The sequence below is a fragment of the Eriocheir sinensis genome, chromosome 23 (assembly GCF_024679095.1).
Source record: "Eriocheir sinensis breed Jianghai 21 chromosome 23, ASM2467909v1, whole genome shotgun sequence".
In the NCBI taxonomy this organism is placed as follows: domain Eukaryota; kingdom Metazoa; phylum Arthropoda; class Malacostraca; order Decapoda; family Varunidae; genus Eriocheir; species Eriocheir sinensis.
The window spans coordinates 11,162,144-11,179,486 of NC_066531.1; the positions used below are offsets into that span (position 1 = coordinate 11,162,144).

The 17,343-nt window shown below is 45.5% G+C and overlaps 1 protein-coding gene and 1 long non-coding RNA gene across 1 annotated transcript; one reads left to right on the forward strand and one right to left on the reverse strand.

Moving 5' to 3' along the window:
- LOC127002476 (demethylmenaquinone methyltransferase-like) overlaps window positions 1–17,343 on the forward strand; it is a 111,959-nt gene that overhangs the window by 15,540 nt on the left and 79,076 nt on the right.
- Window positions 751–15,453, reverse strand: LOC127002478 (uncharacterized). The gene is made up of 3 exons (XR_007756296.1): window positions 15,097–15,453; window positions 3,829–3,958; window positions 751–815 (listed from the first exon to the last, which is right to left on the reverse strand). It is a non-coding gene; the product is annotated as an uncharacterized LOC127002478 (long non-coding RNA).

The window sequence follows — 17,343 nt, forward strand, 5'->3', positions numbered from 1 at the left end:
ATCTGCAGGAGATGGGCATCCTCCATCTCTTGTAGGGTCTCTTCATAGAAAGTTCTTTGTATTTCACTAATGCATTTTTAATAAACATTTTATTATATTTTAAACTAGTGCTATATCTGAATGGACCATTTCAAAACTATCTTCCTAATAATATTTATCACCCTTAGATTATTTTAATTATTTGCCTTCCATTTTATTACCCCGGTGCCATATGACCAAGATGTTGCGGCGCCATTAAAGAAACTCTAAATCAATCAATCAATCAATCCCTCTAATCCCAAGCCATTCATAACACCACGCAGTCGTATTATGAATGTATGTAAATTCCATAAATAGATAACGTACAGACTAACAGTGAGACAAAACGTCATGCGCAGGTCATCGCTAGATCTGTAAACAATGGGGGTTTCCCCGGGCCAAGCCACAGGGCTCCATTTTAAGTTAGAGTCGATGGACTATAGTAATGCCGCTCCTACCCGCTCCCAGTTCCCACCCAGCGGCCCTGCCTCTACACAAGCTGCTGTAATTTCCAACACATCGTCTTCATCTCTTGGCGTTGGACTCGTGTTGAGGCTGAGGCACTGGCAGGCAGAAGGCAGTGGACTGGAGGATATTTAAGTATGGTGACCGGACATCCCCCTGTCTACGGCCCTGCGGCACCCACCTGAAGCCTTCCCGGTGGAGTTCGCGGCCCACGCAGCCCGTCCCGGCGGCCACGTCCAGCACCCTGGCCTTGGCTCGCTGCTCCGGGGGTACCAACGCAGCGCCTCCTCCAGCGTGATGGCGGGGCCACGGTACCCGCCTTTCCAGATCATCTAAGGGGACGGGGAAGCGGGTGATTACAGGTGCGTACCCCAGGGGCCGCATCACTTCATTCCCGGACCTCACGGAGTAGTCGCCGGTATAACGCAAAATCATTCCAGCGATAGCCCATTAATCTGCGTAGGCACTTGGTACTGAAGGCATCTCTCTCTCTCTCTCTCTCTCTCTCTCTCTCTCTCTCTCTCTCTCTCTCTCTCTCTCTCTCTCTCGCACCACGACCCGGTCTGAAGAACTCCTGGAGAAGTACCGTAGGCTCATCCAGCAGTATAAGTCTAAATCCCCTAACATTTTGATTTCAGGAGTTCTACCACGGACTTGGGCGGAGGGCGACTTTTTCAGTAAGGCCTTCAGCCTAAACAACCGCTTACAGACTCTTTGTAGGGAGCTTGACGTGGAGTTCTTAAACGCATGGGACAATTTCTATGGACAAAGTGAGCTCTTCCACAGGGACGGATTGCACCTTTCTCCCATCGGGGCAGCCAGATTCGGAAGGCTCCTCAACGACGCAGTACGTGTCATCCGAGCAAAAAACGAGTCACAGCCACGTCCCCCCACCCCACCCGTGTAAATAGACGCCGTGCATCGCAACAAACCCGTAACCGTGATCCCGCAAGTACCACCACCTCTATTACCAAGCCTCTAGATAACTTAAAAATCCTTATTTCAATGCGCGTAGCCTAAGAAACAAATTTGATGAACTGAGATGTCTTGCTCTAACATAAAATTTTGACATAATTGCTATAACCGAAACATTTATCGACACCACAAATATTGATTTAAGTTCCGAATACAACATAGATGGCTACAGACTCTTCAACAAAGATCGTGTAAACCGTAGAGGCGGTGGCGTCGCCCTTTATGTCAAAAGCTATTTGCAACCCACTAACAAAACACCGGGGAACAGTAACGTTGAACATTTGTGCGTGCGAGTAAACATTGCAAAAGTCAATTTAAATATATCTGTCACCTACAGACCTCCCGGGCAATCACTCGATGACGACCTTGAAATGTACAGCGTCTTAAGGCAGTCACTTAATAACAACGACTCACTGATATTAGGAGACTTTAACCTCCCCCATATCGACTGGGCGACACTGTCAGGTACAGAAGGCGAGTCACATAGAATGATCGAATTTCTAGAAGAAAATTATCTAAGCCAAATGGTTTCTGAGCCAACTCGACAAAATAATATACTCGACCTTGTTATAACGACCCTCGGTGTTTAATACTAACAGTATTCCTCTCGCTCCCACCAACACCAGTACTATTGTAAATCTCGAGCATGCATTGCCTAATTTTGAAATAACAACCGATGAAGTCCTTAAAGCTCTCCATTCACTTAAAATAAATAAAAGTCCAGGACCCGACAAAGTATATCCTATACTGCTTAAAGAAACAAAGAGCGAAATACTCTCCTCCCTCACTACCGTATTCAATATGTCCTTGCGACAAGGCATCGTCCCTTCGGATTGGAAAAAGGCTAACGTGACACCGATTTTTAAGAAAGGAGACAAAAAAATACCAGGTAACTACCGACCCATTAGTCTAACTTCAATTGTAGGTAAGCTACTCGAGAGAATAATTAGAGACATATTTTGTGAGTTACCTCGAAAGCCACTCATTAATTGGGGATTCACAACATGGCTTCCGTAACAAAAGATCCTGCCTGTCAAACCTACTGACCTTTTATAACGGTCTCTTCTCAATTTATGACGTAACCAAATCAGTGGACGTAGTCTATCTTGATTTCCAGAAAGCGTTTGATAAAGTCCCACATCATAAATTACTTTATAAATTAAAGCAAATAGGCATTGACGGTCAAGTAAAAAAATGGATCGCGCATTGGTTGAGCAACAGACGACAAAGAGTTGTGATTGACGGATTTAACTCAGAGTGGGCGCCGGTCACTAGTGGCGTCCCTCAGGGCTCGGTTCTTGGCCCAGTGCTCTTCATTATTTACATCAACGACGTGGATGTTGGACTCAATAATCGCATTGGTAAATTTGCAGACGACACAAAGATTGGTAACTCGGTTCTTACTGACGAAGACAGGCAAAGCCTCCAAGAGGATTTGCACAAAATTTCACCTTGGTCTGATAAATGGGAGATGCCCTTTAACGTAGACAAGTGCCAGGTCCTTCAAGTTGGAACAAAAAATAAGAAGTTCGATTACGAAATACACGGCGTTAAACTCACAAGCGTTCAGTGCGTTAAGGACCTGGGGATTAAAATCGCGTCAAACCTCAAATTCTCACATCAATGCATCGATGCAGCAAATAAAGCGAACAGAATGTTGGGCTTCATTAAAAGAAACTTTTTATTCAAGAATAAAGATGTAATACTTCCGCTCTACAATAATTTAGTCAGACCCCACTTGGAATATGCGGTACAGTTTTGGTCTCCCCACCATGCAAAGGACATTGCTAAACTAGAAGGTGTTCAGCGTCGAGCAACAAAAATGATCCCTTCCTTGCGCAACAAATCTTACGAAGAAAGGCTTTCCACCCTTAACATGTTCTCTCTTAAGAAACGTCGCCTCCGAGGAAAACTGATCGAATGTTTTAAAATACTTAATGGTTTCACGAATGTAGACAGAACAAAATTGTTTATGATCGATGACACTTTGCGAACGAGGAACAATGGCACAAAACTCAAATGTAGACAAGTAAATTCAGACTGCACCAAATTTTTCTTCACCAACGTTGTAGTGCGAGAATGGAATAAGCTCCCACCATCAGTGGTCCAGTGTAACACGATTGACTCCTTTAAAAACAAGCTCGACCGTCACTTCCTTGAACTTAATATTAACTAGAGAAGAAAAGCAACGTTTTGGAGCCATCTGATTAATGTAAAATCACTTAGGTTTAAGGACAGACCACCTAGTCTGGACCATGGGGTCTGTGTGGTCTTATTTTCTATGTAAATTTATGTAAATCTCTCTCTCTCTCTCTCTCTCTCTCTCTCTCTCTCTCTCTCTCTCTCTCTCTCTCTCTCTCTCTCTCTCACCATCTCCTCGTAGTTCTCGGACCACTCGTCGTAGCCGGCCGCCATCTCCTCCGGCGTGACCCCCGACCTGTGGACGTTCTCGTTCGCCCTCATTGCCACGTCGCCCCGACTGCCGCCCTCAGACATTATCCTGCAGCAGGGAAGAGACGGGAGAATCACAGGCAGGGCATGACTACAGTACATTACAATTCCTTTATACATCCTTTATATATTTACGAAGGTAGGTACGGTTTTCTAGCCCTGCGCCGCACTCCTCGCTGATTTGACGGCTGGCTCTCAAGCTCCGCCCACCTCCATGACAGGTGTGGCCCGCCTCTCTCTCTCTCTCTCTCTCTCTCTCTCTCTCTCTCTCTCTCTCTCTCTCTCTCTCTCTCTCTCTCTCTCTCTCTCTCTCTCTCTCTCTCTCTCTCTCTGGAATGGAATAGACTAAGCAATCACATAGTTAGTGCATCGACGATAGCTTGGTTTAAGAGTAGACTGGATAGCTACATGGACGAGGATGGCAGGTGATAGTGAGGTGTGGGTGCAGTAAGGCTCTCCGGCTTATTGCACGGCCAGCTGAAGTTGCTCTCTCTCTCTCTCTCTCTCTCTCTCTCTCTCTCTCTCTCTCTCTCTCTCTCTCTCTCTCTCTCTCTCTCTCTCACGCACACACACACACACACACACACACACACAGGCTTCACGGTCTGACAGGGCGACGGTTCGAGCCCGCTCAGGCCGGATTCTTTCCGTTGACTAGGAGTGGTTACTATCCCCCCTTGAGCAAAGGGGATGGGGTGTGTGGTGTTAGGTCCTAACATTACCCATAGATCGACGATAAAGAGCACTTGCTCATGTTGGGAGGGTACCTGCTGCTGGCGATTACGAGTCCAACTCGTGATCAGGTCGTGGTGAATTACACACACACACACACACACACACACACACACACACACACACACACACACACACACACACACACACTTTACACGTGGCAATTCCTGGCCGGCAATACAGCCGCGACGATCTAGCGGCTAGACCGTCTGGGTGCTCTCGGGAGAAAGTACCTTCACACGTGGGAGGAGCCGCCGGGAGCATCAAGACGTAAACTGCTAGTAAATGCAAGGGCATGAATTCACCCCAGACACCCCAAAAGGCTACTACCATATCTTAAAACCACAATGAGTTTGGTCCATCAGCCTAATATTGTAGAAATACTTTAGTAAACGAGTTTTATCATAAGTAGTATTGATTGATTGACTGATTGTTTATTGTTGCATTTAACAACAAAGGAGAAGGGAGGAACATGCCATCCCAACTCCCAGGCATTACATAGTGTGATTATATAATACACGAAAATAACCGTTCCTTATACGTTCCTTATCCCGCAATGTTGCTGCCACTCCATCAAAAGTTGTTTTGCGCAGACTCTGCTTCTTGTAGAGCTTATCTTGTGGGTCCCACAAGTGTCGATGCTGTCTCACTTCCTCTAGCAATGCCACCTCGGCCTCCCGGCTCCAAATATTGTTATCTGCATCTGTCATTTCTTGTTTTATTGGCGCCGACATGTTGTTTACCTGGCCGCCAGTCGGCAATACAAGACGGACACGCTCAGCTGCAGAGAACTTGCCGCGAGAAGAGCTCCCAGACCCAGACCCAGACCAAAAATGCTGCCGCGCCTGTATTGCCAGCCGCGAATTGCCAGGTGTAAAGCCGCCTTTAGAGGTGAGGTTCGTGATTTAAATGAGAAGAGATCGCAAGAAGAGAAGAGGGAGTTTTTTTGGAGAGTAATGGATATGAAAGTGAGAAAGTAGTTCATAGGGTCGAGAGGAAGAAGGGAATAAAACTAACAGAAAAGGAGAAAGGGTGGAAAGTGACATATACGAATATTAATGGAATAGTTTCATCGTAGATAGAATTAACGACTATTTGAGAGACAAAGAACCTGATATTGTGGGGCTGACGGAAACTAAGTTGTGACTCAATTGAGGTGGTGGGGATTGGAGAAGGTGCAAACAACATATGGAGGAGAGACAGAAAGATAAAACAGGGAGGAGGTATGATGTTAATGGTTAAAAAAGGCATTAGGGTGGAGGAGGTAATTGAGGGTGAAGGCTTGACAGAGGTGTTGAAAGTGAAAATTGTGGGTGCTGAAGGAAGAAGGAGGCATTATGTAGTAGGGTATGTGCCCCCATGAACAAGCGTATGCGGTTGCGGGAATATAAACAAATGATACAAGAGACGGTGAGTTGCAAGGATGAAATGTTGAGGGCGTGTGAGAGAATACTTATAATGGGTGATTTCAACTGCATGGAGGTGGAATGGGAGGATTGGGAGACGCAGGGAGCAGACGAGTCGTGGGGAGGAAGACTACTGCGACTGGCAGTGGAACATGTGCTGACTCAGTGGATCAAGGAACATACCAGATTCGGGAAAGAAGGCGAGGCATCAAGACTAGACCTGGTATATATTTAGTAAGGCGCCGGAAATAATAGAAAATCTTAACGTAGATTGTCCAATAGCGAAGAGTGACCATGAGGTTGTGGACTTTGAAGTATCAGAAAATAAAACGATTGACCGAAAAGAAAATCACAAAATTGGGAGAAGCAACAACTGTGACTTTGTTAGCATGAGAACCTTTTTTGAAAATGCAAATTGGAGTGGGCTGTTCAAAGCCAAGAGTACACAGGATAAGTGGGAGGCGTTTTTAAAGCTATACAAGGAAGCCGAAAATAGATATGTCCCCAAGGTAGCCAAAAAGGATGTTGGTAAAAAGGAGTGGTTTAACAAGAGATCCGAGATAATTAGAAAGAGAAAAGAGGAAGCTTGGAAAGGATGGAGGAGACGAAGAAGAATTAACTCGTGGAACGATTTCAAACAAGCAAGGAATGAATATACAAAGATTAGAAGAGAAGAAAAAAGGAAATATGAAAAAGATATAATCGACAAGTGAAAAGATCTACCCAAACTATTTTATAGACGTGTGAACGCCAATTAAAGAATAGAGAAAAAAATCGATAAACTGAAAATGGATGAAACCACATATGAGGACCCAGCAAAGATGGCAGAGGTGATGAATAACAGCTTCCATAGAACGTTCACAAAAGAAGAATTTGTACAACCCCCGGGCCAAGAAAAAGGAAAGGTTATGCAAGAGATTCAGTTAACGGTGCAGGAGGTCAAAGAAAGTTTGAACAAATTGGATGTAAGAAAGGCGACGGGGCCGGATGGAGTATCAGGGTGGATCTTGAAAGAATGTAGTGATCAACTTGCAGAGAAACTGCACTCCATAATGAGTGCCTCTCTGAGTGAAGAAAAGGTACCACAAGATTGGAAGAGAGCAAACATAGTACGGTACCGATTTTTAAGGGAGGCAAGAGAGCGGACCCATTAAATTACAGACCGGTATCACTCACTAGTGTGGTTGCGAAGGTATGTGAGAGACTGGTTAATAACAGGTGGCCGGATTTCTTAGAAAGTGAGAAAATTATATCGGATTTCCATCGAGAGAGAGAGAGAGAGAGAGAGAGAGAGAGAGAGAGAGAGAGAGAGAGAGAGAGAGAGAGAGAGAGAGAGAGAGAGAGAGAGAGAGAGAGAGTGCACACGTTTACACGTGAATGCTGATGAAGGAGCGGAACATCAAAGTCTCGACTCTTGATAATACGCCTCGTCTTCTCTCTGGTGTTATTATTTTGTAGTGGTTTAACATGTGTTACATACACATGCTACATTTATTTCCACCTCTTAATTATGGATAAAGCCTCCCTTACACTTCCTGAATAGCAGTGAACCTCTCCGCTACTCACAGCCGAACACGACGAACATCGTTTATTCACAACAACACTTGAGTAGCACTACTGCGACGTTGCCGGTTGGAGGGAAGGCTTACCACAGGAACAGGAAGAGGAACTCGTTTCCGCAAATGTACCAGGAACATCAACAGCTCTCCTCCTGAATTTTGCAAAATCCAGAAAGTTGAGAATTGCGGGTTCCTGGTACCAGAGACGAGAGCTGCACCGCTGGACTTGATATAGCGATGCCGGAGGTGTAGCTAAGGAGATCGACCACATTCTCGTAAATACTCGTTGGAGGATCCTTCAGAACTGCAGGGTTTACCGGAGTGCTGCGTTCTTTGCAACTGACCATAGGCTTGTTGTTGCAACAGTCAAGCTTCATGTTAGGTCAAAAAGAATCTCGAGATGCAACACTACTGTGCTCCATCTCGAGACGCTGAAGGACCTGGTATGTGCTCAGGAGTATGCAGTGACTCAAATCGGTTCAATGTGCTCAGCACTCTGGAGGACCCTGTAGAACAGTGGGATACCTTCAAACGTAAGACTCTGCAAGATGCCGAGGAGTGCACTGAGAGCGCCTGAGATCTAGGAGTGCCTTTGCCTCGGTGTAGACGTAGGATAATATTGAGGAGAGTCGCGCTGCCAGATTTGTTGGGAATGAGGACAAATATATATTTGTCGCGTAGAACTAGAGCTCTCCTGAGGAGAGACAAGGAGAGGCATGTCAGAGGTCTCGCTGAGGATGTCGAGGGACATTTGAATGCAAATGACTTTAGACCTGCTTACCGAGCCTTGAAGAAGCTCCGCTCCATGTCTCCCTCTCAGGTGAGCGCTATCCGAAAAGCTGACGGCTGCCTCGTGTCTTACGTGAATGGGCAGAGGGCACGTTGGGCTGAGAACTTTGAGCAGCTGTACATGGTGGACTCTCCACGTCGGCAGCTTCCAGTTGCTGGGTTACAAGTGGTGGATGCTGACCCACCCATTGACGAGAGTTCATCCTCTCTGGTTGAGGTCAAAGAGGCTGTGGTTAAGTTGAGGGGTGGGAAGGTACTTGGCATGCTGTCCGGATCTTCAATCAACCTTAACTTCAGCAACTTCGGTCAAGAGGAGCACCGGGAGGCATCATGGGCCAAGCAAGTCATACATCACGCCAGCCACCATAAATAAAATTAGCTTGCGCCACTAACAGGCTGGGGCCGTCTATAACACCCCTCAAAAAACCCTACCGGCGGTACAGACAGCACAAAAAAGTGTAGCAAATCTGAGGTATTCCAGTGGAAAACAAGTTCGCGGTCCTCACCTGTGTTTCTGGAGTGACGGGAGGAAATGTTGTGGGCAGCCCGGCGTGGCGATAAATCTCATCAATGTATTTTAGTCTATCCGATCCTGATCTGCGCATGCGCAGAACCCAATGTTTACTATCACAGAGTGTTGATATTAGTTTGTCCAGGCAATATGGCGGCAATACAGCATGCTAGTTTTTATGAGAGAATGGCCAAATTCCAGGATGACATTCAAGGGTTATCACATTTATCACATTTACCGACATACAAGGGGTATAGGTTATCACATTTATTACATTTACCGACATACAAGGGGTGTAGGTTATCACATTTATTACATTTACCGACATACAAGGGGTATAGGTTATCACATTTATCACATTTACCGACGTACAGGGGGTGCAGGTTATCTCACCAATCACATTTACCGACGTACAAGGGGTGCAGGTTATCTCACTTATCACATTTACCGACACAGGGGAAGGTGGGGCAAAACGGCACCCTTAAGGTTTCACTCCAGATTTTGCATCAATTTTGTAGTATATTCAGAGATAGCTGGTGTTTTTGCAATCTTATTCATCATTAAAGAAAATAAACTCTCTTTGGAAGAACTACTTTGGATCCTTTACTCATGAATTAAAAAAATAAAATAGCGACAAGTGGACCATTTTGTACAACGGTCGGGGCAAAACGGACCTCACTTATGGGGCAAAATGGACCTCATATGGAAATGCTTGGTAACATGCCAAACATACGTTTTGACAGATAATCACATTAGAAAGATTACTTAACAAAACTAAAATAATCTAGTTCTTATTCCATTAGAAAACAATTGCTCTTAGGCTCAGTAGCATGAACAACAATGAATTCCAAATGAAAAGTGATATTACCTTCCTGAACATCAAGTTCTTATTCCATTACAAAAATAAATGATCTGTGGCTCAATAGCATGAACACCAATGAACTCTCATGAAACTACTCACAAGTGAAAGTGAAATTCTTTCTTAATGCATTACAAAAATAATTGTTATTTTGCTCAATAGCATGAACAACATGAACTCACAAACGAAAAGTGACATTACCTTCCTGAACATAAAATTAATATTCATATAAAAGAAACAGAGAACACTTTGTCCTTATCTTTGTTCACTGAAGTTGTGAGTTAGTTAGCAGCAAAAAATAATTATTATTGTTAAGTGGGCCGTTTTGCCCCAAGGGCAATGAAAATGTTAACAACAATCTCAGCGGAACAATGGCGGTGCAGAAAAATGTTTCAGTAGTCAGACTCATGCACAGAGTAATACCAAAGAATCATGCAATAACACATGAAATTATGAGTCACAGTACTCCTATAAACACGATTTTATCAGACCCTTACCAATAGATCAGCTGGTGATAAAATATTCTGGGATTTTTCACACACAAACAAACGACGGCGTCCAAACTTGCCCCGATGTCACAGCTGACTAATGAGCCGAGGAGTAAGTCCATATCATTATCAATAGCTGGCAGAAGCTAAAAACACAGAAAACGGGGTGGTCCATATTACCCACCCATGCCATTTTGCCCCACCTCCCCCTACAAGTGGTGCAGGTTATCTTATTTATCACATTTACCGACATACAAGGGGTGCAGGTTATCTCATTTATCACATTTGCTGACATACAAGAGGTGCAGGAATCAACTTTCATATTTCACGCATTTTCCAAATTCAAAACATACGTCATCATTTACTTTCATAAAAAACAAATATAAACTCGGGTGGGACAGATCACAATAAGTAAGCGAGAAAAGACACGGTACCGTGCCGAAAATAATCCGCCCTGTGTATGTAAACAAAGTCCGCGCATGCGCAGATCAGGATGGGATGTTCACCCATAGCGGATCGTTGGCAACACTGCTTACATCACAATGGCCGCTTCCCCGCTCCAACTAAAACAAATGTAGGCTATGCCTTTTCACTGGTGTTCTAATGCGATTCTGTTGATTTCTCGACCTCATTTAAAATGCATATTAGTCGATTTCATGCTCCCCAACCAAAAAACCCCGTGTTCCCACAGGTCCCCCAAGATCGTTTAGGGAAGGGGATAGGCATAACTTGAAAAGAGGCATAACTCGAAAAGTAGACATTTGCGACGGAAATGAGGAACAAAATCACGGAATTCTCTACATCTATCACTAGAAAAACATGAACCACGTGAGAAAATCGTTGGTTGGGTGAAACCGTAAATTGACCAAAAAAAGTTACTGCAAAATAATAGCAGTTTTCTTAAATGCATAATAATAACTTAGTACTCGTAAATGCAAAGTAATGGCTTAGTTTCATAAATGCAAACGAATCGCTTAGTATTCTTAAATGCAAAATAATAGCTTTGTAATTCAATTCACAATAGCCTACTAGTTTCCTAAATGCGCCGGCTGGCATGGTCGATGACGTCATTACATAACATTGTCAAGCGAGAGTTAAATGGTTTCATCATTATATATTTTTAGATCATATCAGAATATTTGTGCAAGTTATCAATGTTTTCTTCGTATTTTCTTAGGGAGGACGTTGCAGGAATGAATACAACATTTATTCAAATGCATAATAGCCTTGTAAACAACTTTAGCTGTCCTTGACTAAATTTGAACGAAATGTAAAAAGAGACATTTTCCTCCACAAATTACAAACTTGTTATCAGTGTGCACAACTGACAAATTCATATATAATAAATTATGGAGAGTGTATATGTGGTGACATATCTGAACATTAGCCTCTTTCCATGCGGTGTATATATTTTAAAGTCGGGGCCGGTGAACGAAACTCAGTGGACAGTGTCAACACTTGTGTACCACGATTGTACAACAGTAGTTTTCCTGGGTTATTGGTCATGGAGATCCCTGACTTTAGGCACTGTAAAGCCAAAGACAGGGAGGGGATGGTAGCTGGGGTAGTGCTAATTGCCATTTGAGCTATGTAAAAAAGCAACGACAAGGGGTGGGGGGAGAAAAGGGGCAGTATACACGATTTGCCGTTTCTGTCGTAACCGACGGTGGAATTTACGAGCTCACATAACTATACACGGAAGGAAGTACTCTTGTAGGTGATACAATCCTTTCACTTTCTTATTCCAGAAACATTGTTGGTGGTAGCGAGTGTTCTAAGTGCTAGTCGGTTCACGGATAATGAAACTCAGTATCCGTTAGGGTTGCTTTATTGCACAAAAATACAACAAGTCATTAAGACAAACACAACACAAAAAAAAGGTGTTTGTGTGGGTATGCGTTTGTGTGAATGTTGTTTGTGTAGGTTAACATTTAAGTGTTGGTGTATGTGTATAACAATGTGTAACGGTGGACAACAAGAGAACGTGGACGGACAGTCAAAGGTAAACGAATACAAGGAAAGTTAACGATGAAGACGCGACAAGACAGACTGACAGACACAGTGACGATAGACATTACATGAAAACACTGAGAATCTTAGTCTCTCTTTGCAGCACCCCGTTTTCTTGTGTCACTGAGGGGAAGGAACACGCGATTCGAGCGGTGACTGCTACAGATATTCCCCCCCAGTGACTTCATAGAAGGAACGATATCTTCCTGGTGCGGAGTGGTGCAGATGGTGTTGTTTCGGCGACGGAGAGATGGGGCGCCTGGTCCGGGGCCAGTAGGTAAAGGTCCACTTGCATGGTGTGTCGCGAGTAGACAGGTATTTTGGTACCGTTGGCGGCGTACAGGTGCAAGAGTGGAGGTAGAGTTCGCTGACTGGCGGTTGCTGGGATTATACTGACATCAGCGCCGGTGTCAATCAGGAACTTTGTGTTGGAACGGCAATCATGAAGGTGGAGCAGCGCTGAGGGTTGATGACGAGCGCTATGCTGCACTAGTGCTCGTCCTTGGAGTTTGACGCCTTGTAAGTGCACGGGGTGGTACACCTCGTAGCTTTCTCGCCGAAGTTTTTGTGGTACCAGCAGAGTCCTGGGCTTTTCGAACGGGAGCGGCGCCGACGTCGGTGAGGAGTGGGGGAGCGAGAGCGGAGGCGATCGAGCCGCTCCTCAAGAGAGGTGACTTTCGTCGCGAGCAGGGAGACTTGCTTGACGAGTTCGTCAAATTGAGTGGTCCTTTCGGAGACGACGGAAGACACTGAGGAAGTTACCGGTCCAGGTAGAGTTGCCATGAATTCGTCTGCTAACTTGGCAATGGCGTCGGGCTTCAGGTCGTCCTTAACGCTGAAGAGGCTGCGCTGGACAGCAGGGGGCAGACGTTGGTAAAACAGCTGTTTGAACAAGTCTGGGTCGAAAGACTGGTACTTTTCGCCGAGCAGCTGCTTCATGCGGCGTAGGAGGTCCGTCGGTTTCTCATTACCCAACTCTTCTTTGGAGAGGAGTTCACGGAGGCGGGTGGCGACAGAAGACTGAAGGCGTTGGAGTAGGGCAGTCTTCAGGTCTTCATAGGCATGCTCAGAGTTGTAGGCTGAGGCGATGACGTCAGAGACTTGTGGAAGGACGTCGGCGGGCAGGAGGCTAACAGCGTGAGTGTACTGAGTAAGGCTGTTAGTAATTTTGGCGGTCTTGAATCCGCACTCCAAAATCGAGAACCATATGGACGGGTCGTGTGAGCAGAAGGGCGGCGCTTTGAAGGACACCGCCGCCGCAGCGGAAGAGTTGTCGTCGTCAGACATGGTGAAGTTGAACGGTGTTGGCAAGGGCGCTGGCGTACAACGGGCCAGGAGCCACGGCAGTCCGTGAGAATAGAACGAACTGCGTGTAGTATAGGCACTGGCGCGTGCTAGGGACCTCAGTGGCCCGGGGAGTGAACCAGTGTCCAAGAAAGCACTGTAAAACAACACTGTACACTTAGTGGGAACACTGTGACACTAACTGTTGCTGGGGACTTGCTGCACTGAACTGTTGCTGGACACACTGCACTGTACACATAGATCCACAAGTGTAGGATAATCCAAGAGGGCGGTGGTAGATCCAGGAGGCGGTGGTTAATCCAGGGGGCAGCTAGTAATCCCAGTGGGGTGTCACACTGTGTTTTCGTGTACACTGAGTCTGCGGTGTGTGGTGGCGTATACACTGTCTGTATGGCGTGTACAATGAGTCTGTGTGTGGCGTGTACACTGAGTGTGTGGCACTGTGTCTCAGTAATATGTCGCACTGTGTTTGAGTGTTCACTGAGTCTGTGTAGTGTGTCACACGATGTGCGTGTCTCAGTCGCCGGACCAGCAGAAAAGCAGGGAGGAGGAAGGGTGGGGGTGGGTGGGTGAGCGCCGGGAGAAGCACCATGGGGCACAAAAGATGCCTGAAGGGCGCTGAAGATGCCTGGAGGAGGCGCACAGAGGGAGCCTAGAAGAGGCGCACAGAGGGAACCTGAAAGAGGCGCACAGAGGGTGCCTGGAAGAGGCGCACAGAGGGTGCCTGGAAGAGGCGCACAGAGGGTGCCTGGAAGAGGCGCACAGAGGGTGCCTGGGGAAGGCACAGAGGGTGCCTGGGGAAGGCGCAGAAGGCGCCTAGGGGAGGGCGGGGGAAAACCCTGAAGGTGGCAACTACGCCTATGGCGTAATGTTTCTCCCGACCTGAGTGCTCAGCCCCACGAACCCCGAATGGAGGTGAGGATTTGTGCCCCAGGAGAGGGCGGACGAATGGACAAGTTACCCTGCCCAGGTCCTCCACTCTAGGAGAGAGTGCCCTTAAAACGGCACCGGCTATAAGCCACCTTGAACCATAGCAACACTCCAGGGTCACCAATTGTTGGTGGTAGCGAGTGTTCTAAGTGCTAGTCGGTTCACGGATAATGAAACTCAGTATCCGTTAGGGTTGCTTTATTGCACAAAAATACAACAAGTCATTAAGACAAACACAACACAAAAAAAAGGTGTTTGTGTGGGTATGCGTTTGTGTGAATGTTGTTTGTGTAGGTTAACATTTAAGTGTTGGTGTATGTGTATAACAATGTGTAACGGTGGACAACAAGAGAACGTGGACGGACAGTCAAAGGTAAACGAATACAAGGAAAGTTAACGATGAAGACGCGACAAGACAGACTGACAGACACAGTGACGATGGACATTACATGAAAACACTGAGAATCTTAGTCTCTCTTTGCAGCACCCCGTTTTCTTGTGTCACTGAGGGGAAGGAACACGCGATTCGAGCGGTGACTGCTACAACATCAGTACAAACCTCTTGTGCTGCTACGAGACAACCCACGGAAGTACTTACCAGGAATCGGTGTTCGGTCCCTCAGGCTGCCCCTCCGTCGCTGCGTCAGTCTAGGTTACACGCGACACAACAACTGGTCACATGCGTTCGGAAGAGTATTTAGGAGCCTCAAAGGGTACGTGATGGTTACACTTATAACAGGGCATGCGCCACTACCGCCGGACTCCTCATATGTGAGCTCCGTCACCTCAGGCAGCCGTGCGCCACCCTGCAGTGTTGCCACCGGCCGTTGGGGTAGATTCCCTGGGACAAGGTTACCCGAGGTCTACTCAGAATAGTATACTCAGTATGACTTGATTAACGATGAGTGAAGGGTATTTGCTTTGGAGACTATTTGAGAAAATATCACCCGCTAAGAGTTAAAAAGTAAAGTTGATTATGGCGGAATTTGAAAACTTTCCATCGCCTATAGATGACTGAACTTCTGTTGGAGAAACAAGCAATGAAACCTACTCGTCCCCGGATCCGATGCGCGTTAACAAACAACGTCGTTGTCTGAGAATTACAATGCATTTCTCATACATTTTTATTTTCTTGAAAATGAAGATTACGAGGATTCAAAACAATTACTTCCTTAAACGCTGAGCTGCATACACAAAACAAAGCAAATATTACAAGTGTAAACACAAGATTTACTCATGCCCGTTAAGTGCTTGCTTCGTGCCTACGTGTGCTCCACACGTAGGCACGAAGCAAGCACTAGTGGAGGGGTACAGTGGAAGTGATGCAACATCTTGTCAGGATGGCACGACAGTGTAGCGCAAATCATATGCAACCCTTACCTCCCATAATGGAGGCTCGTTACTCTTCATAAATTATTATACCTACCGTTCGTGATTTCCCTCAGTTTAGTGAGGACATACAGGTCAGTAGACGGATGATTTGCTCTCTCTCTCTCTCTCTCTCTCTCTCTCTCTCTCTCTCTCTCTCTCTCTCTCTCTCTCCACTGCCCACCCCACACGTCAGGCCCGTCGGGTTATCAATTTTTTTCCCGTCCGCTGCTGATTGTTAATAAAAAACTTGACTTTGGAAATAAGCGAGATACGGTCATTTTCAATTTAGATATGTTTGCTTGAATTACCCTGTACGTGTGTGTGTGTGTGTGTGTGTGTGTGTGTGTGTATGTGTGTGTGTGTGACTGAGGACTGAATATATTTTTTGGCTCGGAGCTCCTAGTTAGGGTAAAGTGGGGTAAGATGAACCACTTTTTAGATTTTTCGACCTGGGGTCTTCCCTGGTAACGTGACCCTGTCTCTGTCAGTGTTCATTTGAGCAGCTGTCATTTACCTTTAACCATAAACAAAATTGATATTCTCCTGATAAGGCTTTCACCTTTTTAAAGCCTTTAAAAAAGAGGATATTACACATTTTTTTATGTATCAATAGTACATATACATCCTTTTGAAAATTTAGCAAAATGCACTTATGTCCATCAACAGGCCTACGAGAGATTGAATCTTCCCAAGTCACATGGGAACACAAACTGGTTCGACTTTCGCAGACTACCAGACAAGTTTTTCGGAGCTGGTAGTGTCACCGAAATATCTTTTTTATCGAATGATGCTTCATCATTGTGGTCGATTATGAAGGCCTATTTGCTTTCAATGGGCCTGTGTCCCGGGATTCTCTTCATGAAAACTCCCTCGATTTCATCACCGTCGATTACGTCGACTCTTGCGACATATCTTTGTGTGGTTCCCTTCATGCTATGAATGTTCACTACCACGAAACCGCCTTCCATTAACTCGTCATCCGATATATCATCATCAGAGTCTTGTGTAAGTGAATCCATGGTCTCGCATGCATCGTCCTCACTATCATCATCCGAAGTGGCATTATAGATGCTGACTTCTGTCTCTTACCAAACAAATTCTTCACAATTTCTTTATTCGCCTTGGAGGCCTATTTTTCTTCTCTCTCTGCTGCTACTTCATCCCGGACTGGCGTATCAGTCATTATTTTTGTGGCCCTTTTCTTTTCTTTCTTTCTTCTTTTTTCCATAGTCGAATGCAGCGGAGGCCCTTTTCATCACATCGAGGGGTACAGGGGCCCGGCCCGTTTTTCTGATGTACTTTCGCGGCATCTGATATCAAATAGATTACAATGAGGATTAAAAATAATCATTCACACATGATGGGTAAGATGAACTGATGGTTCATCTGTCCCCAAACTTAAAGGTTCATCTTACCCCTCCGCGGCCATTTTGAATGAATCGTTTGTAAATATGTTAATACAAACCGTTACCAT